Raw genomic sequence first — 6,142 nt, forward strand, 5'->3', positions numbered from 1 at the left:
TCTGGTCTCATTCCCTTACTCTGTAATGATTAAACAAAATTAAATAGGAAAGAGGCTTTGTTCCCAAATGTACACATTTTAGGCAGATGAGGAGCTAGTTCTGTCCCTACTTTTCTATTCCACAAATGCTCAAAGTCTCCTGCCAGAGGAAGAGTACAGAATATATCCTTGAATTCTGACCTTTTCTCACCAATTCGATCATGTCCCCAAAGCTCTTTATCCTTTTTATACACTCTGTCCTAAGCATCTAGAAAAACACCAAACACAAATTGTGATATGGAAGAAAAACTGTATCTTGCCATTGGGAAGTGAGTTATAACCCAACATTTGCATTCAAACCAGTGAGCCTTTGAATCATTAAATCTGATTCAAGCACAAAAGAAATGATGTTACTCACACCATTCTGTGGCTTTTTTAGCTCCCATATGGTTGTCTTGAGGTAGGAGGCAGGTCAATAAAATTCAAGCAGGAATTGCACTGAGATTTCAGACAGTCCCTGAAGACATGGCTTGGTAATTTTGTCTCCCAATTTTAAAGTTTGCCCTTTAAGTTTAAGAGAAAAAACAGCAGCAAGAAGTTCACCCTGAAAATGTAATCAGTATCAATAAGAAAATAAATTCATATAATATGTTAAATTTAACTTAAATCAACTTAGGGAATTGGAAATCTAATGAAGCTAATACATTAAGGAGCTGGACTAACACAGGACTCCAACGGTTCTGTAATTCTTAAGTCTGTTTTCCAACAATAACTATTTAATTACATTTTGTATTTTTTTGAACTCCAACTATATGACAATCGATACAGTTGAGACAAGTAGCAAAATATTTTGTCCACCCTAAACGGCATTATTTTTTGTTCTTAATGATAGGTGTTGTCAGCTGTTAGTTTTGTGAAGAAGATGCATCTTGTTTTGTTTCAACTGCATGTGTAGTTTGTATAGAATGTTTGTATAATCAATGTAGATTACAGAATTGATGCTTATGCATCATTAATGTCATAACCTTTCCTTTGCTGCTGCTTTGACTCTAACACTATAAGACAAACATGCCTCTTCTTTTCTTTCTATGGTGCTGCATGTCATTAAAACTGAAAAGAAATGCCATATTTAGCTTAATATATATTAAAAAATAATGAAGAAGATAATTATCAAGGCTGCATTGTAATTTCACGGAATGGCTGTCAGTTTTGAACTGCCCGATCCATACTGTTTTAGTTCATGTCAGGGTAAAAAATTCTGTGATTGAAATACAGTCATTTAATTAACTCCTCTCTATTGACGCTTTAAGTGCTATACTTTGATATGGGCTCAGGGATGCAAAATGCAAGTTTGGAAAAATAGAAGACTATGAAAGCTGGTCATTCATTTTGGTTTTATCTGGATAATAATCTCTTAGCCCTGAGTGGCATTTGAAATGCTACAGATTTCAAAATATCCAACTAATAGTTAGATGCCAACAATGGCAATATTGACAGAATGGTTTTGCATTTGCTGGCTCTTAACTGCAAAAGCTATTTGGTTTCAGTTCAGTTCAGTCGCTGAGTCGTGTCCGACTCTTTGCCACCCTGTGGACTGTAGCATGCCAGGCCTGCCTGTCCATCACCAATGCCCAGAGTTTACCCAAACTCATGTCCATTGAGTCGGTGATGCCATCCAGCCATCTCATCCTCTGTCGTCCCCTTCTCCTCCTGCCCCCAATCCCTCCCAGCATCAGGGTCTTTTCCAGTGAGTCAGCTCCTCGCATCAGGTGGCCAAAGTATTGGAGTTTCAGCTTCAGCATCAGTCCTTCCAATGAACACCCAGGACTGATCTCTTTTAGGATGGACTGGTTGGATCTCCTTGCAGTCCAAGGGACTCTCAAGGGTCTTCTCCAACACCACAGTTCAGAAGCATCAATTCTTCGGCACTCAGTTTTCTTCATAGTCCAACTCTCACATCCATACATGACCACTTGAAAAACCATAGCCTTAACTAGATGGACTTTTGCTGGCAAAGTAACTTCTCTGCTTTTTAATATTCTGTCTAGGTTGGTCATAACTTTTCTCCTAAGGAGCAAGCATCTTTTAATTTTATGGTTGCTGTCACCATCTGCAGTGAATTTGGAGCCCCCCAAAATAAACTCAGCCACTGTTTCCACTGTTTCCCCATCTATTTGCCATGAAGTGATGGGACCAGATGCCATGATCTTAGTTTTCTGGATGTTGTGCTTTAAGCCAACCTTTTCACTCTCCTTTTTCACTTTCATCAAGAGGCTCCTTAGTTCTTTGCTTTCTGCCATAAGGGTGGTGTCATCTGCATATCTGAGATTCTTGATATTTTCCCCAGCAATCTTGATTCCAGCTTGTGCTTTATCCAGCCCAGCATTTCTCACGATGTACTCTGCATATAAGTTAAATAAGCAGGATGGCAATATACAGCCTTGATGTACTGTTTTCCTGATTTGGAACCAGTCAGTTGTTCCATGTCCAGTTCTAACTGTTGCTTCCTGACCTGCATACAGATTTCTCAGGAGACTGCTCAGGTGGTCTGGTATTCCCATCTCTTGAAGAATTTTCCACAGTTTGCTGTGATCCACACAGTCAAAGGCTTTGACATAGTCAATAAAGCATAAATAGATGTTTTTCTGGAACTCTCTTGCTTTTCTGATGATTCAACGGATGTTGGCAATTTGACCTCTGGTTCCTCCGCCTTTTCTAAATCCAGCTTGAACATCTGGAAGTTCATAGTTCATGTACTGTTGAAGCCTGACTTGGAGGATTTTGAGCACTATTTTGCTAACATGAGAAATGAGTGCAATTCAGCGGAGGTTTGAGCATTCTTTGGCATTGCCTTTCTTTGGAATTGGAATGAAAACTGACCTTTTCCAGTCCTATGGCCACTGCTGAGTTTTCCAAATTTGTTGGGATATTGAGTACAGCACTTTCACAGCATCATCTTTTAGGATTTGAAATGACTCAACTGGAATTCCATCACCTCCACTAGCTTTGTTCATAGTGAGGCTTCCTAAGGCCCACTTGACTTTGCATTCCAGGGTGTCTGGCTCTAGGTGAGTGATTGCACCATCATGATTAATGGCGTTCATTTCAGTGTGTGATAAATGCTGATGAGCAGCCCCGTGGCCCTGAGAATGCTGCTTTCCCATCTTAGAGACAGAGTTTCTCACCACCAAAGCTTAGTCTGGCTGCCAAGGTGGCTCAGTGGGCACAGAATCCAACTGTAATGCGGGAGACTCAGACGTGCATTCAATCCCTGGGATGGGAACATCCCCTAGAGGAAGGCATGGCAATCCACTCCAGTGTTCTTGCCTGGAGAATCCCACAGAAAGAGGAGCCTGGCGGGCTACAGTCCATAGGGTCACAAAGAGGCAGACACGACTGAAACGACAGCATACACACACGTGTACGGCTTAGTACACGTGACGCACAAGACTGCCTTTTTTCTCTGATCTGTCAACGTAACCACATACCGCAAGTGTTGACTTTTGGAAATATTAATCAAAAGTGAATATGCTACTAGATTTATGGAACAGTCTGATAATGGTTTAAAATAATTGTCAATGCAAAGTCCTCTGACCTCTATTATCATGAAGAGTTCTTATAGCTGAGGATTTTTAACTCTTTAAATAGGAGTCTTGTGTTATGGTCATGAAATCTCGATCGGATAGTTATCTGATAAGAATACAAATGTAAATGGTTCAATAGAAAAAGGGATCAAGAATCCATATAAAGGAAATTCAGAAAATAATTGGAAGATAATTGAAATTTATGAGTAATAAAAAGACTGAGTGCCAAAGAATTGATTCTTTTGAATGTCATGCTAAAGAAGACTATTGAGAGTCCCTTGGACGGCAAGGAGATCAAACCCGTTGGTCCTAAAGGAAATCAACCCTGAATATTCATTGGAAGGATTGATGCTGAAGCTGAAACTCCAATACTTTGGCCACCTGATGGGAAGAGCCAACTCATTGAAAAAGACCCTGATGCTGGGAAAAGAGGGAAAAGAGGGCTGGATTGAGGGCAAAAGAGAAGATGGTGGCAGAGGATGAAATGGTCAGATAGCATCACTGACTCAATGGACTTGAATTTGAGCAAACTCGGGAGATAGTGAAGGGCAGGGAAACCTGGCATGCTGCAGTTCTTAGGGTTGCAAAGAGTCGGACACAATTTAGTGACTGAATAACATCAACAATGAGAGTAATACTGAGTATGGATTACTCATGTAATCCCTTTTCATCGTTTTACTGGAACTAGCTAAATGAGTTAAGTTCAGTTTGCCTTCTCTTTGTGTATCTTAATGGGGAGGAATCTATTTTCCTCTACCCTTTCAGGTTTTTCTGGCTTGTTGAAGAATTAAATTGATGTGAGACATTAGCAGGAGGAAATCAAACAAATTCCAATAACATGCATACATAGGAGAGACCCAGGAAAACTGAGTAACTCATCAAAATGGATCAAATCTCCATCTTCAGTACCATCTTCAGCTGAAGATGATGAGGATGGTGGGGGTAGTGGTTCAGAACTTCACAGGCAATTCACAGGAGAGGGTAAAGCAAATGTTTGGTAAATAAATATTTGCTGGGGTCCTGCAGAGACAGATTCTAACTGACTTTTCCAGATTTCTCCCTGTCTGCAGACCTAGTTCATACATTAGCTATCTATGGTGATAGCTCCCTTCCTGATACAGGTCTCTGTCTACATTCCTTAGGCAATTCCAGGGGGAAGGTCAAAGTTTCTTCCTGAGTCTTTTGGGCCTTGATTGATTTCAGCTCAAAATAATCCACATGCCAAAGGGACATTTTGGTGTGGGAAGTACTGCTCTCCTAAAATCCTATTTCCATAAAGTACTATTAAAATGACTTTTCATTTCCTAACAAAGTTTATCACTGAGGTGTTTGTAATTTATCTCTTGATTAGCTTAAGCATTAGACGGGAACTGTCTTGAAGGCAGAATTCATGTTGTAGTTGTCTCTTTATCTTCACCAAGGAGCGCAGCTCTCTGTGGCTGTGTTTGTATTGTTGTCTTTGGTCACTGAGTCCATGGGACACCACGGACTGTAGCTCACTGGGCTCGTTGTCCACAGGATTTTCCAGGCAAGAAAGTGGGGTGGGTTCTCATTTCGTTCTCCAGGGGATCTCTCTGATCCAGGGATCAAACACAGTCCCCTCATTGCAGGCTGATTCTTTACCAATGAGCCACCTTTTGGTAGCTGTCAAATAACATTTTCTTGTACAAAAGAAAGGAAACAAAATAGTGGAATTAACTTTCATTAATAGTTTCTCATTTTTAGCAAATAGTGTGTATTACAGCATGTTTACCTGTTTTCTACTCTTCAACTGTCTCTATTGCTATAATCTTCCAAGTATTTTGACTTCATAGCCATTTTAGGTTTTCCATAAAAAAACTTTAAAATCTACCTCTTTTTTTCCTAAGTGCCTCATGTTCTCACTATTCTTATCTTCTTTAAAAACATTAACTAGTTCAGCTTTTTTTTTTTTAATCACTTTAAATCTTTCCAAACCTCAGCTCTAACTGAAAATTAGCTAAACAATTCTACAATATTTGAGGATAGGTTAATTTCAATTTTGTGATATCTTTGTCCTGAAGTTTTCAGGTCATACAATTTGGAGGTTTGCTGACTACTAGAATCCTTTGAAAGGGAATGAAGTCTTTGAAACAGATACAATCCTTAATACTTCAGCTGGTCAATGTGACCAAGGAATATATTCTATTTTTCAACAGTCAGTGAGAAAAAAAATACAAGGCAAGAGGACACCAAAGGTTTCAAGTGTTTAAATGTTGGTGTTTCTGCTTAGTTATGGTGACATGTTAGGTCATTGACGGGTAAATTCAGGATGATAAGAGGAGTCCACAAGAAGGAGTTGGGGGGAGAAAGGAAGAAGGAACTAGAAAACACCCAGGCCCCATACAGCAAAAAGCTTTAAGAAAATCATGGAGGAAACAACAGAATGATTTGACATCCCCAGTAAACTGATTACTATAAACTATGGAAAACTAAATATGACTTTAAGACTTTTCATGAAAATGTTGCTATTACAGACAGCATCACAGGTTGAATATGATATTGGCTTTGGCTTTACAGAAAATCTGTATTTGGAAAAGGAGCAACTTTTCCTCCCATTC

The sequence above is a fragment of the Dama dama genome, chromosome 19 (assembly GCF_033118175.1).
Source record: "Dama dama isolate Ldn47 chromosome 19, ASM3311817v1, whole genome shotgun sequence".
NCBI classification, from domain to species: Eukaryota; Metazoa; Chordata; class Mammalia; order Artiodactyla; family Cervidae; genus Dama; species Dama dama.